An 18,003-nucleotide genomic window follows, 5' to 3' on the forward strand; every position below is an offset into this window, starting at 1 on the left:
TCAAGAATCTCAACAGCCCTAAAACAATAGAAGAAGTAGACAAGGCTATCAAGGGATTACAAAAAAAAATCCCCTGGACTAGATTGCTTCACGGGAGAAGTCTACCAACCATTTAGGGAAGAACTAACTCCAATCCTACACAAACTCTTCCAGACACTATATCTTTTGATTGCCGGGTACCATCAGCTTATGCACCTGCTTTGTCTTCAGTAATTGTGTTGGGAAGGTGAGCATCACAGAATGCCAGTTTAAACAACAAAGTATTATTGCATTGAGGGAGTATTTACGTGGAGGCCCAATGTCCATCTGATACCTTAATACTAAACCTATGAATATATGCATAGAGATCTATTTCCCCATCCTCATATATAAATATATTTGCATATATACATGCCTGTATTTAGTCCTCTATAAGTGTCCTTTGCCTCCTAGCTCTTTCTTCTAATTCCTTTGACTTTCCTCTTGTCCCACTATCATGCTCAGTCTTTGTTTGGGTTTCAGTAATTCCTCTCAGTTAGATTACCCTTGATCGCACCCTACCAGACCTCCCACACCCTCCTCACTGCCTATTTGGATCACTTGTTGTTCCCTTGTTCCTGGGTTTGTTAACACCACTACCTTTGCCCCGACCTCCCCTCTCCCATACCCCCCGGAGCTGTCCATCCAGTTGTTTTCTCCTCCAGATTGTTCTTCCAGTCTATCTTATTTAGACAGGCCTGTGGAGATAATAACATGCACAAAAACAAGACAGCAAAACCAAGCAACAAAAGAAAACAACAACAGCAAACCAATGGGGGAACACTCATAACAACACAAAAAAAGAAAAGCTTGTAGTTAGTTCAAGAACTGTTTGTTGGCCTTTAGGAGTGTTTTCTGGTTGAGTCTAATGGGGTGGCAAGCTCTGGCCCCAAACTCTATTTTCAGTATCCCCTGGGCACATCGTTGCTCTGTTCCCCTTGTTGTTCACTTGCACACCCTTAGTATTTTGCCTCGGTGTGGTGGGATCAGACTGGGTGGAATTCCCACACTGTGTCTCGAGTGTTATCCCTGCTAACAATGTGAATGTTTCAGTATAAATGACCATGGTATATGATAAACCATTTTAATTTTCCTTTAATACAGATTTCTAGGTCAATGGAGTTGTCAAGACCCACTGACTATTTACCGTTTGTGTCCTTGTGAACTTGAGACTTAGAAAAATTGTTTCCTTTATGTCAAGGAAAGATCTAGATAAACTACTCAAAACTCACTGCCAAGGGGTCTCCTTGACTCATAATAACCCTGTGGTAGTTACATAATCTGTTATTAACTTGAGATTTAAGAGTGAAGGGGTGGGGTTTAGCCTGTGAATGAGACCGCAGCTTGATAATCTCATTTGGAGCAGCTAGGAAGATAAATAGCTCCCTAGAGGTGGGACAGACACACTCCCTGCCAGACATTCCTGTGGCCAAGACACACGGTGTTACCCTAGAGTCCTGGAGCTGGAGGAGCTTCCACTACCATTGGGACCGCAAGACTTTGCACTCACTGGCCTGTCATCTTCCTTCATTCAGTATCATTGCACGTGTTTCATGAGTCTGAAGAGGAATTTATAGATTGGTATCAGACATATGGGTTAATATCAGACTTATGGACTTGATCTGGACTGGATTGGGATGTTTTCTCTATGTACAATTGCTCTTTTATATGAAGCCCTTTCTTTTCTTTTAAAAAAATCATTTTTATTGGGGGTTTATACAGTTCTTATTATAATCCATACATCCATCCATTGTCTCAAGCACATTTGTACATTTGTTGCCATCATAATTTTCAAAACATTTTCCTTCTACTGGAGTCCTTGGTATCAGCTCTCATTTTTTCCCTCCCTCACTCCCTCCCTCATGAACCTTTGATGATTTATAAATTATTATTATTTTTCATGTATTACATTGACCGATGTGTCCCCTCTCTCATTTTTCTGTTGTCCATCCCCCTGGGAGGGGGTTATATATAGATCATTGTGATAGGTTCCTCCTTTCTCCCCCCACCTTCCCATTACCCTCCTGGTATTGCTACTCTCATTATTGGTCTGGAGGGGTTTATCTGTCCTGGATTCCCTGTGTTTCCAGCTCTTAACTGTACTAGGATACATGCTCTAGTCTAGCCAGATTTTTAAGGTAGAATTTGGGTCATGATAGTGGGGGGTGGAAGCATTAAAGAACTTAAGGAAAGTTGTATGTTTCATCGATACTTTACTGCACCCTGACTGGCTCATCTTTCCCTTTTGACCCTTCAGTAAGGGGATGTCCAATTGTCTCCATACGAGTTTTGGGTCTCCACCCTTCACTCCCCATCATTCACAATGATATGATTTTTTTGTTCTGGGTCTTTGATGCTGATACCTGATCCCATCGACACCTCATGATCACACAGACTGGTGTGCTTCTTCCATGTGGGCTTTTTTACTTCTGAGCTAGATGGCCTCTTGTTTACCTTCAAGCCTTTAAGACCCCAGATGCTATATCTTCTGATAACCAAGCACCATCAGCTTTCTTCCCCATATTTGCTTATGCACCCAATTTGTTTTCAGCAATCATGTCAGGAAGGTGAACATCATGGACTGTCAGTTTAATAGAACAAAGTGTTCTTGCATTGATGGAGTACTTGAGTTAGGCCAAATGTCCATCTGCTACCTTAATACTAAACCTTTAAATATATTCACATAGATCTATTTCCCCATCATCATATATTAATATATTTACATATATCCATGCCTGTATGTAGGCCTCTATAAATGCCTTTTGCCTCCTAGTTCTTTCCTCTATTTCCTTTTACTTTCCTCTTTTCCCACTACCATGTTTCACCTTCATTCAGGTTTCAATAATTCCTCTTAGTTACATTGCCCTTGATCAAGCCCTACCAGGCATCCTATGCCCTCCTTGTTATCCATTTTAGATCACTTGTTGTTCCCTTGTCCCTGGGTTTTTTATCACCCACTTCCTTTCCCGTGCCTCCCTTTCTCCCAAGTCCCCTTGGCACCATTAGTCCCTTTGTTTTCTCCTTCAGATTGTTTATTCCACATATCTTGTCTAGACAGACTGTCAGAAATAATAATATGCCCCAAAACAAGACAGCAAAACAAAACAACAAAAGAAAACAAACACACAAAAAAACACGCCCTGGTCCCAAAGTCTATTTTGGTATTCCATGGGTACATCATTTCTTTGCTCCCCTTTCTGTTCTGTTGCACACCTTTAGCATGTCACCCTGATGTGGTGGGATCAGATCAGGCACAATTCCCACACTGTGTCTCCAGTGTTGTTTCTTGAGTGATATGGGTCAGTGAAAGAGCATGGACAGCATATGACAGTTGACAGGAGATTATGTAACTGCCACAGACCACCCCTTGTCAACTCGACACTTCCACACAACTCTTTAGCCCTACATAAATTTTTACAAAACAAGGATGCAATCATATCTGTACCTAACAGGATAAAACTAAAATGCATGCAACTCAATATGAGCCAAAGCTTCCTTTAAACATATCGTATATACCCAAGTATAAGCCAACCCGAATATTAGCCGAGAAACTAATTTTGCCACAAAAATTGCATAAAAATGTGCTGAAAAAACTCGGCTAATACACGAGTATATATGGTAATATTCTATAAGTGAAAAAACACAACAATATTCTATGCCTACAATTGCAGTTCAGTGAACACCAACCCCATAATCCTATGAATATATTTCCCCACCTATGAAAGTTTGTAAGTCAGCCACTTCATGCTGTTATCCCCCCAATTTTGGGTATCCAATTTCTATACTGCCCACTTACATCAACCCAGTGCTCTGAGGAGACAATCATATTCTTTGACGTGAAGAATCTACTTTCCAGTTGGAACCTTGTGAAGTCTGCATTCATAAGCAAAGTCAAATCAGGACAGGCCATCCATAAAGTCAGCAGCAATATGCACCAGTACACAAACTCAAAAATCTTCTCTTCATCTGGTCGTGTCTGGTCAGCTCAATGTGGGCTGCTGCACTCAGCCTCATCAGGGTGCCCGTTTATTGCCTTGCCTTAAGACCATGGGCACGGTCCCAAATTCTCAACCACCTTAGCCCCCAGTCAACCCACTCTCATCTTCTCCTCTAGTCCCTGTGAACCAGGTCCATGGGTGTCAGTGGCCAGACTCAAACCATCTCTCTATTGCTGCATTTCCCCCACTTTCACTCAACAAGTGGATCCAGGTGGTCACCTAGCCAGCATTTCAGCCTGTCCACAGGGTACCACTAACGTTCAGTGCTAGAGAGGAGTTTCTTCAGGGTTCCAGATATTTTTCAGGTTCCAGCACAAACCACTAGTTCAAAATTCAAAAAGCCCAAATGTTCCTTTTCCCTTCAGTCTGTCCACAGCACCCCGGGGAGGTCTCTTCACCTTTGAATGTCCTGAGCACTCAAGACACTGGGCGGGGCTGAGCTTCTCAGAGCCTTCCTCGCAGGCATGTCCTAACCCACTTAAATATTCAAATTACTGATGGAAGGCAAGTGGGCTTACTAGCTCGCTATTTTCATACCCCCAATAATCATTTCTGTTAGTCCTTCTATCAATAACAATATGCAGAAGAAAACAGTATAAACTTAGGACCGCCAGATCCTAAACTCAGTTCTTAAAAGTCATGTTCAATCCGTATCTGTCTTATCTTAATCCTTATCTAAATTATTCCATTGATACAAAATATGGCCTTAGGTCTCTGACTGAATCAAGTAGGAGCTTGGCTTTCGCTGAGCCATTTTGACCCAGTCAGCCATTTTTACTAAGCAGCCTGGTTTCTGAGAAATTCAAGGGGAGATTTTGCCCCCTGAGCTCAAAATATACATTAATCACATTCATTTTCACCATTTCAAACAGGAATAACCAAAGACAACATCCAAATGAAAGAATCAAAACTTTAACTTCCCATACTTTTTTTCAGAAAACAACCCAGTAAATGACATGACCATATGTGACCTCTGGCTAGCCAATGAAGAAAAACTACCCTGAGGCAGAGGTTAAAAGAGCATCCCCTCTCCATCTTCATGATCTGTTTCTCAGTACCACACTCCCAAGGTACCATAATGTGTTAGACAGGTTGACTAGAGAAACAAATCCAGTGACACTCATATGTGTCGAAGAGAAAACTATATATCAAAGAGCATTTGCACATTAACCAAACATCCCAGCCCAGTCCAGGTGAAGTCCATACATGCAATGTCACCCCATATGTCAACACTAGTTCATAAATTCCTCTCTAGACTCACGCAGCCATGCAATGATGCTGAATGCAGGAAGATCACAGGCCAGTGTGTGGAAAGTCTTTTGGATCCAGTGGTGGTGGGAGCATCTCAGCGCTGGTGTGGTTCTCCACATGGCTCCTCCAGCTCCAGGGCTCTGGCTGCACCAGCGTAGCTCCATGTGTCTTGCTATCAGGAATACAAAGCAGAGTGTATCCGGCCTCCAGTGAGCTATTTATCTCCTTCACGCCTTCCTCCAAATGAGGTTATCAAGCTGCAACATGATTGACACATTAGACTCCACCCCTTAGCAAGTTGACAGGAGTTTATATAACTGCCACACAGCCCCACAAAAAGCATCACTCCATTTTCTCTTAATGATAATATCCTATGTGAGATAAGGAAAAAAAATGGTCATGTGTGTGCTTGGGATCAGAAACGTGGACCATCAGGGAAGCTCAGTGAGGACAAAAGGCATGCCACGTTAAGCCTCTCAGGACAGTGGTTTATGGGTGGTTCTGCCTGTCCCCTGGATCCTCTGTCTCTACAACACGAGCCTTGAGCTTAGGGAGAAACTGGGCTCCCATTTCTACATCCTGGGAAGGGAGGAAGCAAGGCTGGCGGTGGGCTGGCCATCATCCACGTGGCTCACAGTTGTCTCTTCCTTATGTCCTGGCTTCTCGTACTTTGGGGCTCTCGGAAGAGTCATGACGATGAGGGGGGAAATGGTCCCCTCAGGACTGACCTGGGAAGGCACTTTGCAAGTACTGATGCCCAATTGTCACCTTGGGTACCAATCCTCTCTCCCAGTTAGCAAGAAGACAGACTTGGAGTATGAAGGGACTGTAAAGCTTCCCTCAGTGGAGGACACAGATATTCCAGATGTGTGCAGGGAAAATCTGATTAGTAGCAGGGTTGGGGCCAGACCTGGAATTTCGGCCTCCTTCTCCTCCTTCTTGATGCTTCCATCCCAATTCCCTCATGGCCTTCTGTTCATACCTACTCACATCCAGCTACCAGCTTTAAGATACATTCTTGATAATAATTGTGAAGTAAAAGATTAACCTCCGGGGAATTAACCTCTGGGGAATACTCTGGCCGTGGAAGGTAGGTGTTAGAGTATAAAAAGCTAAGTTTTCATTGAATGAATATAAAGAGGTTTATTTAAAGTTCAAACCAGAGTAGCCCATGGACATGGAACCATGAAGTGCAGGCGCAGCGATTCGAAGAGATCTGGCTGAAGCAAAGAAGGGGAAGGGGCTTCAATATCCTGATTGGCTTGCTAGTGATCTATAAAAGTCCAAAGTGAAGGGACAAAAGCAAGGTCTTTATGGCTGCTTCAAAGGATTCCTGTTGACCAGGCACTACTTGGTGACGGGTACTTGCTTATTCCACATTGCTTCTGACCTTTGGGCCTGTACAGCAGGGGGGTTTGCAGGACGTTTGCAGCCCTTCGCTATGGGGAGTGTGGAGGTTACACAAAGTCTCCTTGGGAACCAACTGCAAACACTTATTCTTGACTTGCTTAAGGAGAACATTTTCTTAGACTCTAGATTAAGTCTATTTAAAGTTTTAAGGGTAAAACAGGCTTTAAGTTGAGATATGATGAGGTAACCTTCTTTTAATCATGCAAAGGCCTCAAAAAATTTAACTTTAGGCTGTGGTCTCTCATGGGTTAGGATATGAATAAGAGACAAGGGAGCAGTTAGGAAGCCAAGGAGCTCGGAATGATAAATCAAACACTGGCTACAGGAGACATTTTCACAGCCCCAGAGGGCCTGCCCTCGAAAGGGACTCAGGGTGGAGTCCTCCTGGGCGGCATCGGCCCTGCACTCTGAGGGTTCAGAGCAGCCACCGCTGAATCTCACAGAGAATGACTGGGCTCTCGGATCTTCTCCCCCCATTTAAAAACACAGTATTTTAAAATTTCTAAAATTAAAACCCCAATCAACCCCAATTTCCCCCTGACCTCGTCGTGCGCAGAGGCCTGCATTGTGCCTGCTGTCTGGAGGCTAGAACCGCGCAGGCTCGGTTTCCTATGTGGGTTTTTGTATAGCTCGTCTGTCGCTTCAAGACTAGCTCATTAATGGAACGATTTCCATCCCTTTTAAACTTTTTCTCCTGCTACATTTATCATATTTGACATGCATTCTTGAATTCACTTGTAGCTTTGAAAGTCACAGTGAAGCTTTGTGGTTTTACATGAATTTGACACAAATATTACTATTTCCTGAAACAGGCTCTTTGAATGTGTGTGTGTGTGTGTGTGTGTGTGTGTGTTATTTCTGCTTCATAGTCGATGTCCATTTTGATGGAGTGAGAACGACTTCATAATATTTCATTGTGTCACTCGCTGCATTTGACTTGTGCACCTGATTCAGGGGAGGTGCTAGGTTCTCTCTAAGTCCCACTCCTACTCCCACGGGGGTGGGTGTCTCCGCCGGCCGGGTCCCGGAATTTACTTCTCTGTGGTTTCTCACACTGACGTCATCCTCCCCGCGTGCACTCCAGAGCGGCTCGTCTTTGACTCTCCTGCCTGCAGAAGGAGGACTCTTGTTTTTCTCAAGTCCTCCCACATGTGGGCCCCTTCTTGGCAAACACAGCTTACTTGTCTTTCCCAACAAGATATGCTTCGTAGCCCATTTTTATTTTAATCCTTATTTTTCCTGCTTACCCTTGATTTTCAATGATGGTTGCCAGTTTCATGCAAAGCATTATATTAAGGAAGTAAAGGGACTTATGTATTAACATAGAAACTCTATATCTATCAATATCGTCTGTCAACTATGAGAGCTTGTAAGTCATTTTTTTGTCAGGTGTCATTGAGTCATTTCTGATCCACCGTGTCCCTACACACAACAGAACAAAACACTTCCTGGTCTGGCCTCCCACGCAATTGTTCTGATTCCTGAGCCCAATGCTACAGCCACGGAGTCAATCAATCATGTCCAGTGACTTACATTTCCCCCTCATGTCTGTAGTTCCACCTGCAGCTGTCCTGTGTTGATCTACTGGCCAATCTTGCTTCTAAGACAGTTTCCGGTGGATTCTGAGTCCTAACTAATTTCTGAATTAGGCTGAATTTCTGTCAATCCTTGGGCAGCACTATGACCTCATGCTGGTGATCTTCCCCATCCAGATGGTGTGTCTTTGTCCTGGTTAAGACCAAATAAATGAGTTTCCTTAACTTTACGTGTTCTTTTCTCTGTTCTCACAGTATTGAAGACACGTGTCTTGCAGCAGAAGACAAAGGGCTGATACGGGTCCTGTGGACACCGCTCCATGTGGTAAAGCAGAGGGTCAGTAAAAACGAAGAAGACCCTCCATGAGATGAAGAGACACAGTGGGCTCGAGGGGAACAAGAACAGTACTGATGGACTAGAACTGGGCAGTGTTTGTTGTTTTTTGGGGGGGTACGTTTCTATAGTCTGTTGGGTCACTACAAGTAAGAACTGACTCAATAAAACCTAACAATAACAACAAGCACAGTCGGAAATCCCTTTCAGTCATCCTAGTTTCTAAATTTTTAAATATTTCGTCTCTTTGGGCGGTCAAGAGAAAGAAATGAGTCCAGAGGGCAAATACTCCCAATTCTGAAATATTTTTCAAAGTGGGTTGTGACCTGTGATCCTGATGGAAGGACAATCTTTGGGTGCACTCTCTGGAGGAGCCTTTGATGATGACAGCCTGATTTATCTGGGCTTGTTCAGGATGCTGGGAGCAAGGGCCTCTCTGCTGGGGGGCTGCAGCTTCTGTAGCTTGTGGCCGTTATGGGACATCTCTCCTCTGCTCATGCCCAGGTCTTTACTTGGTAGACAGACAGCAGGGCTGGAGAAAGGAAAGCCCCAATTAATGAGACCAGAATTCAACAGACACCAAAATCCTAGCAATTGGGGCAGGTCTCCTAGGACAAAAGGAAAAAGAAGGGGAAACAGTATGAGGAGCAACAGGTAAGGAGTGGATGCTCACCCACACCGTCATCATTATTCCATTGCGCACAGACTCATAGCAGCTGCTTTTGAGGCCCATCCAATCTGCTGGGACTCAGGCAAGACTCTCAAGGGGATGCGGCTCTCCCAGGGCCAAGGGAGCCCATGGGGAAGTAGGAGACTATGATCAAGTATTCAAAAGTGATGGTAAATGAAGGGTAAGCATTTCCCATCAAAAAAGAGCTGAACTCACTCTCTCTCTCTCTCCTTCTGTATTTGCTTTCTTCTTATCCAGGAGCACCGGAGCTGACAGCTCACACTGGGAATACATGTTCTAGCATGACGTGGGCTTATGAAGTCCTGGGAGTCCAAGATCATGAGTGAGTCCAAATGCTATGAGATGCTGTGGTGAAATGTGTCATGACAGCAAGGAAAAGGACATGGTGAGAGGGAGGTGGAGGAGTTTCTGGGAGGGGACTAGTCAGCCATTCTACAGATGGAGTGCTCAGTCGGAATGCAGTCTTGGGATTACAGAAGACTCAGCGACTACAGAAGAACCATGGGAGCACGGCGTCAGAGGGACACAGAAGGACCCAGTGCTGCCAATGGTCCACGGACATGTGTGCAGTCTCCCCCTAGGCCTAGTCCCTCTCTCCGGGTGAGCAAAGTTAGATTTCACCACTTTTGCATTTGACAAAGCAAACGAACCCTTCCATTTTACAGCTAATTCTAGAAGAGCATTTCTTTTTAAAAATCAATTTATTGGGGGCTCGTACAATTCTTATCACAATCCATACATACGTCCATTGTGTAAAGCACATATGTACATTTGTTGCCATCATCATTCTCAAAACATTTGCCTTCTACTTGAGCCCTTAATATCTGCTGCTCATTTCCCCCCTCCCTCCCCGCTCCCCCCTACCTCATGAACCCTTCATCATTCATATATTATTATTATTTTGTCATATATTACACTGTCTGATGTCTCCCCCTGCCTCTTCTCTGCTGTCCCTCCCCCAGGGAGGAAGCTATATGTAGATTCCTGTAATCAGTGCCCCCTTTCTACCCCACATTCTCTCCACCCTCCAGGCATCGCCACTCTCATCACTGGTCCTGGAGGAGTCATCTGTCCTGGATTCCCTGTGTTTCCAGTTCCTATCTGTAGCAATGTACATCCTCTGTTCTAGCCAGATTTGCAAGGTAGAATTGGGATCATGATAGTGGGGGGTGGGGGAGGAGGAAGTATTTAAGGACTAGAGGAAAGTTATACAGTTCATCGTTGCTGCCATTGGGCTTTGAGTCTCCACTCTGCACTCACCCACATTTTCAACGATATGATTTTTTGTTCCTTGATGCTTGATACCTGATCAATGGAAGCCCAATTCACCCCGGGGAGAGGAACTGCTGAGGATGATGCTGCTTTCCCTGTAACTTCTGAGTTCTGCCCCCAAACACCACTGGGCATTGCGCCTCAGCTGCATGTTACACACGTGAAGGTTTGAAACAGACTTTGAAGGTCATTGAAATGGCAGAGTGAACCTACTTCCAGTCCCTAGACTTTTGATGACTGCTGTGTTCATAGTTACTGATAAAATTGAGCTGTCTGTTAAAGAAATCTTTCCAATCATTAATCTTTTATGGTCTGGAAACTAGGTATTATTGAAAAACAAACAAACCAACAGTTTATGATTTATTCTGAATAGTTTCCGTTTCTGTGTCTTCCAGTCAGGAAACAAGGGGTGTACCCTAAGCAAAAGAGGGCATTTTAAGCAGAGTCCACTCTGCTCCAGTCATGTGCCTTCGTAATTTACACAGAGCTCTGGGTCTCTCCTAATTTCCATTGTTCTCCTCCCTCCATTAGCACGTCTTTACTTTTTGTCTCTTATTGGGTTTTTGAGTGTTTCAACTTCCTTTTGAATAAAAGTTACCCTTGCTTATTTTAACAATGCCAGGTGTGATTTCTCCACTGACACACTGCAGAAGCAATTACATAGTTGTAATTTTTTACATAGTTGTAAAAAGCAAGAGGGAGATAAGGACAGTGCCAACACAGATGGGAGAACAGCATAAAGATCAACCGCTGAGAGATAAGTATTGCTTGTGTGTCCCAGAGGTCATCGTCAATCTCTTGATCCCTGGAAGTAAATGATTTGGATGACAGTTTGCAGTTTACAGTGCATGCTTTGAATGAGGTGTATTATGGCCTGTGCTGATACACCTGCCTGGAAATTTTACTAATCACGGTCACCTCCTTAATCATCTATTTCAGTCTATACTGTGTGTGTGTGTGTGTGTGTGTGTGTGTGTGTGTGTGTGTGTGTGTGTGTGTGTGTGGTGTATCCATGCTCTGGGGAACATAAACACAGTCAGGGACCGTTGTGGGACCTACATGCTAGCCAGGGGAACAAGAATGATCCTGGTGAAGTGACTAGTGTGAAAAACAAAACCGAGATCTTACGTTGATTTCAAAGGTTTTCTCTTACACATGTGGCCATTTTTCAGGGAACAAGTTAGAGCAGGATGAGGATTTTCCTTGTAAGCTTCTCTCGGATAAGAAATCAGATGCATTGAATGAGCCCCAATAAATTGTTAAAAAAATAAAATTAAATTAAAAAAAAAAGAAATCAGATGCAGTTAGTTGGCTAGGGTAAACACCTTTCACCTAAAGCATCCTCAAAAATAGACTCAAGGATTGACAGACTGGTGGTCAATACATCTGGTCTAGATGGGACTCGCACCACTTGTCTGTCTGTGGCGCTGTGGTAGCTTGTGTGTTATGTGCCAATAGGGGTCACATAACGTGAACAGGTTTTAGCGGGGCTTCCAGACTGTAGACAGACTCTGAAGAAGAAACAGACTGTCAACTTCTGAGGGATCAGTCACTAAAACCTTATCAAGAGCAGGAGAACGATGTCAGACACAGTGCCAGGAGATGAGTCCCTCAGGTCAGCAGGTACTCAGAACTTGACCGAGGAAGAGCTGCCTTCTCCAAGCAGAACTGGTCATAATGGTGTGGCTGTAGGAAAGCCTGCAGGAGCAAAGCCTTCCGAACCTTCATTTGCTGAGGGGTCACTACTTAAAATGAGGAGAAATAGCTGAAATATATATTAATAATCAGAACTTGGAATGTACAACCTATGAATCTAGGAAAATTGAAAATCATCCAAAGTGAAATAGAATGCATAAAGATCGATAGTCTAGGTGTTACTGAGCTGAAATGGATTGTTATTGGCCACTTAAGAAGTAGTTTTTAAGTTTATGCTCCAACCACTAAAGTTAGTGATGCATAACTGAAGAATTCTACCAATTTCTTCACCATGAATTTGATCAAACATGCATCCATCATGCATTGATAATTATTGGTGATTGGAATGCAATACAAAAGTGGGAAACAGTAAAGAACTAGAGGAAAGTTGTATGTTTCATTGGTGCTATAATGCACCCTGACTGGCTGGTCTATTCCTTGTGACCCTTCTGTAAGGGGATGTCCAATTGTCTACAGGTGGACTTTGGGTCTCTATTCTGCACTCCCCCTCATTCACATTGATATGCTTATTTGTTCTGGGTCTTTGATACTTGATGTCTAATCCCATCGACAGACACCTCGTGATCACAAAGGCTGGTGTGCTTCTTCCCTGGGGACTTTGTTGCTTCATAGCTAGATGGCCGCTTGTTTATCTTTAAGACCCCAGGTGCTATATCTTTTGATAGCCAGGCACTATCAGTTTTCTTCCCCACATTTGCTCACGTACCCATTTTGTCTTCAGTGGTTGTGTGGGAAAGCTAAGCATCACTGAATGCTAGGTTCTTAGAACAGAGTGTTCTTGTGTTGAGGGAGTACTTGAGTAGAATCCCAATGTCCATCTGCTACCTTGATACTTAACATATAAATATGTATATCAATATTTATATATAGATAGATACATAGATCTATGTATATCTATGTATATATATATATAGATACATAGATCTATCTAGATCTCTACAGATCTAGATAGATTTGCCTATCATTATATATAAATATATTTAGATATGTACGTGCCTTAAATGCTCACTTCCTAGTTCTTTCCTGTATTTCCTTTTACTTTCCTCTGTTCGCTACCATGTTTGACCTCCAATCAGGTTTCAGTAATTCTTCTCCATTACATTGACTTGATTAAGCCCTACGAGGCATCCTCTGCCCTCCTTGCCATCCATTTTAGATCACTTGTTGTTCCCTTGTCCCTGGGTTTGTTAACACCCACTTCCTTTCCATCACCTCCCCCTCTCCTGTGTCCCCCTGGAATCTTCAGTCCCTTTGTTTTCTCCTCCAGATTGTTTATCTGCCTATATTATTTAGATAAACATGCAGAAACAATAATATGAACAAAACAAGATAGAGCAAAACAAAACAACAAAGGAAAACAAACAAAGCCCACCAAAAACAAAAACTGATGACTAAAAAAGCGTGCCTATAAATAGTTCAAGGTCTGTTTGCTGACCTTTGGGAGTGTTTTCCAGTGGAGTGTGATGGGTGCCATGCCCTGGTCCCAAAGTCTATTTTTGGGATTCCTTGGGGGATTTTATTGCTTTGCTCCCCTTGCTGCTCTGTTGCAAGCTCTTAGCATTTCACCCTGGTGTGGTGGGGTCTGATCAGGCACAATTTCCACAGAAGCCTCCAGTGTTGTGGGCCAGTGAGGGATAACTTGTCTCATGGTGGGGCTGGCCCTCTGGTTCTCTATGAGCATCTGCTGCTTTGAACAGGAATATCAGGACTTGGTGCAGCAGGATGTGTTCCACTCTCCCTCCTTCCGTCTTTTTTTGCTCCTATGTGCTCTGATGAGATGGGCCCCTCTCCCTGAGCTGTAGCTTCAGTGCTGTCCTCTGTAGTGCATTCTTCTTGGAGGGCAGAGGGGAGGTCCATGTAATTAGTATTGGGGCCAGCCCTGTGGATCTCTCTATTGATTCCCTGCTTCAAGGGGCCTGGTTAATTCTGTTGAAAGTATCATTAATTTGATAATGATATAGAATTTGAAATATTGTGGAAAGAAGGAAAGTATACACATATATGAGAGCTTTTAGACTACAATACATGGATTATTGAGTCTTACAGATTAAAAAGTTAAGTGATTGGACACTCTTTATATGACGATGATTGTTGGAAATGGGGGAATCTTTTAATAATGCTCACTCACAAAGCCAGAACTATGTCTGCTAGAGCAAGACGTGTCATAAAAAAAGGAATAGAGTACAAAACTGGAGCAAATACATGGTGGTCTTGAGTTGCTACCTATTGGGCTCCCTCAAAGCAAGAGCTTTGAACCAAAGCCCAATGACTTCCAAATCCACAATCTTGGGATAGTGGTTGTGGTAGCTAACCTGGTGTCAACTTGCAAAGGGGTGGAGTCCAGCCTGTCATGTCAAAGCTTGATGACCTAATCTGGAGGCACCACGGCGATAAAGAGCTGACTGAAGGCCAGCTACACACAGACTCTCTCAGCTTCGTCTTCCTGCTGACAAGACACATGGAGCCCTGGAGCTGAGGGAGCCACGTGGAGACCCCTTCCAGCGCTGAGATGCTTCCACCACCACTGGATCCACAAGACTTTCCACCCACTGACCTGTGATCTTCCTGCTTTTGGCATCATTGCATGTGTTGCAGAAGTCTGAAGAGGAATTTATAGACTGGTCTCAGACATATGGGTTAATATCAGACTTATGGACTTGAACTGGGCTGGGCTGGGATACTTTCTTAATATACAATTACTCTTTGATGTAAAGGTATCTCTTATATGTATATGAGTGGTGATGGCTTTATTTCTCTAGTCCACCCAGACTAACATGGGGCTCATCGGAGTCTCACACTTGAGGGTTTCAGCCTTAAGTCCAAGGAAGCATTTACGTTCCTGTAATCCGTTATGTGTTTAAGGTAAAGTCCTGTTCAATCAGCGGGGTTTCCGAATTGGAAACTACTGTTGTGGCCTGTGCAGGATATTCTTTCTCTTGAAAGAAGAGAGCCGTAAGTCGCAGTCTACTCTGTAGAACGTAGCCTGGGCCACTGAGGGCTAGTTAGAGACTTGGTCAAAAGTGCCCAATTAGGAATGTAACACCATGTGTAGTCTCCCATGGAAGTCTTTCTGATCTTGTCTATTGCATTCTATTCTTCACTCAAGTTGTTGTTAAGTGCTGGTCATGGAGCCACTAAATCGATATCATGGTTTCAGCCATGCAGCATCAAGCACACTGATTATAGTGCAGGGCTCTTCTCCGTGTAAATCTCAACTAGCCTGAATGTGAAAGGGTAGAAGCAAAACCTGGTCAGAGACTGGATGTGGAGTGTGAGGCAATAGAGACCTTTGCGAGCCCAGAAACGAGTGAGGGTTAGAGCCCCGGGCTTATTTTCATTGAATCACCTTCAGGAAAGTTTGAGGGGAAATTAGCAAACCAATTTATCCCAGGAAAATAGGTTTCAGTTTCCACCTGATCCATGGAGATGGTCCTGGGAAGATAATATTATAAGGGGACGGGTAGGGACGCCCCTCCCTCGCCTCGTTAATCTCACTTATGGAGGAAAGATCGAGGGCCTGGTAGAAGAGAGAAGTTTTCCCAAGACAGGTACCACCTGATGTGAGAGGGACTCAAAGGATCAGTAAGGAGCCTTGGTGTCTGGTAAAGAGCTTGGCCGCTAACCCAGCGTCTGAGGTTCGAACCTGGTTACATGCTATCTGTCACCCTGGGTGTCTGTGAACCCTAATGGAGTCATGGACACACAACAGCAACAAAAGCTTGTGGAGATAATGGAGAACGTTGTTCCCTGAGAGTATTTTCTGGGCTGGACTCAGAGTTCTATGCTATGCCATGCGGTGCTTGGGCTTTCTCCTTACTGAGAGCACACAGGTCTTATGCCAGGGCTCCGCTTTGTAATGATTTTACACTAGTGTGGTGATTAGACAAAGTGTCATCATAGAAGCACCTTACCAGCCCTTGGAAGCCGAGGGGGACCGTGATCAGCAGAGGACACTCCAGAGAGGTGACTCTTCCCTTTCAAACCTCAAAGCTCAAATCCAGACAGGCGTGTTCAGGAAGGACAGCAGGGAGGTGGGTGATGCTTTGAGGTGACCTTAGGAAGAGCAGAGAGAGACCCCAAGGGGAGAAACTGGAAAACAACCACCTTGGCCCGGGATCACTCCCCTCCTCTCGCCCCCCCCCCCGCAAAACCCCGCCCCCTTCTCTTGCCTTGCATTCAAGTTCAGGCTGAAGTGCTGCTCCAGCTCACTGCTTTGTCCTCCCAGTTCCCCGTCCTTGCTCCTGCCCAAGGCTAACAGGAAGGAGCTTCATTCTAACAACCTTCACTTTCTACTCATGGAATCCATACAGGTTCCCAGAGGGCCCTCACAGGATTTCACCCTGTTCTCTCTGGGCCCCGGTTGCCCATGGTGATCCCTTGAGTCCTGCCAGCGCACAGAGCAGATGTGATACTGGCAGAGCACTAGAGCAGTGCGTCCTGCCACTGACACCTGCTGCCTCTCTGCTAAGTCCCACCTGCCAGGAGCCCTGCGCTCAGTCAATGCACAACCTCTTAGAGACATCCTGGGACAAAGGCAGACCCTCAGAGGGGTATCAGAAATGCACTAGCTTCAGGGTCTATGTGACCCCACTCAGTTCGGCACCACCCTGCTAGGAGCTCCTGTGCCTTGGACTCAGTCTTGGTCCCCCTGCCCTCTTGTAAGCGCTGAGCCTCCCAGAACCTGTGCCTCCAACTTAAGACCTTTCTTCCTCCAGATTCCTCTGATTCTGGATGTGCTGGGCCTCTACACAACTCTCCCGCTGTCTCTTTCTCACATGTTCATTTAAATCCACCTCAGGTCAATCCAATGACCTCCCCTTTCAGGGCCCCTCCTGGACAGCAGGGCCCTGCAGGATAGAGATGCACTCCGGGGTCACTTGTACTGTCCTGAGTTCAGTGACACTCTTCATCTGGGGCTGGCAGATCACAAACAACTGCTTGGGGGTCGCCTAGTTCTTGTCTACCCTTTCTCTGAAAGTACGGTGGTTCCTCTCTGTGCCCTCCCAGGATTGCAGCCCCTGAGGAGTGAGTCTTTCTCTCTCATCTCAGGACCTAGAGCAGAGCCTAGCAGGTGGACGGTGCTCAAAATATAGGTGAGGAATGAATGAGACCTCATCCTTAAACCTCCGTGCTCCCTCCCTCCTCACTCATACATGAACCTTGCTGGTGTGGTCACAGAACAGGACAGGTGGTTGTGTTAGGTAGATAGGCAGGGATGGGATGCCCATTGACACATACCCAGAGCCAAGCACGAGAAAAAAGGTCGGCACACTGCGCTTGCTCAGAGGCCTAGGTTCCTCATCCCCCCTCCCCCGTCCACCTCCACCCCCCACCCCCCCACCCCCCCCCACCCCCGCAGTGGGCATGGGTGGGTATTAAACCTGGATCGGCCCACCTGGGCCAGGTGATTGAAATTCAGCCAATGGGGTCTATCTGGGTGTCACTTGCCACGCCTCCCCTTGGATTCCTTGAAAAGGCAGGAGCCCAGAGGGAGAGAGGACTTTGGAGGAGAACTTGGGAGAGAGATCTTTGCGTGACAGTGAGCAGTCTCTGCCAGGCAGCATGGTCGGGAGGAATCCTATGGCTGCTGTGTAAAACCTGAAACTTCCTCTAACTTTCCTAAAACTTACTTGGATCACGAGCCAGGCTTCTTTGTGAATTCTTTCTCTTTTGGAGCTAAGGACCCAGGTGTAACTCTATCCCCAGAGAGATCTAACAGTTAGGTGAGAACTGACTCCAATCCCACACCATTTGGCTCCAAGGCTATATTCTTGAGTG

Source organism: Tenrec ecaudatus, chromosome 2 (assembly GCF_050624435.1).
Source record: "Tenrec ecaudatus isolate mTenEca1 chromosome 2, mTenEca1.hap1, whole genome shotgun sequence".
Classification (NCBI taxonomy): Eukaryota; Metazoa; Chordata; class Mammalia; order Afrosoricida; family Tenrecidae; genus Tenrec; species Tenrec ecaudatus.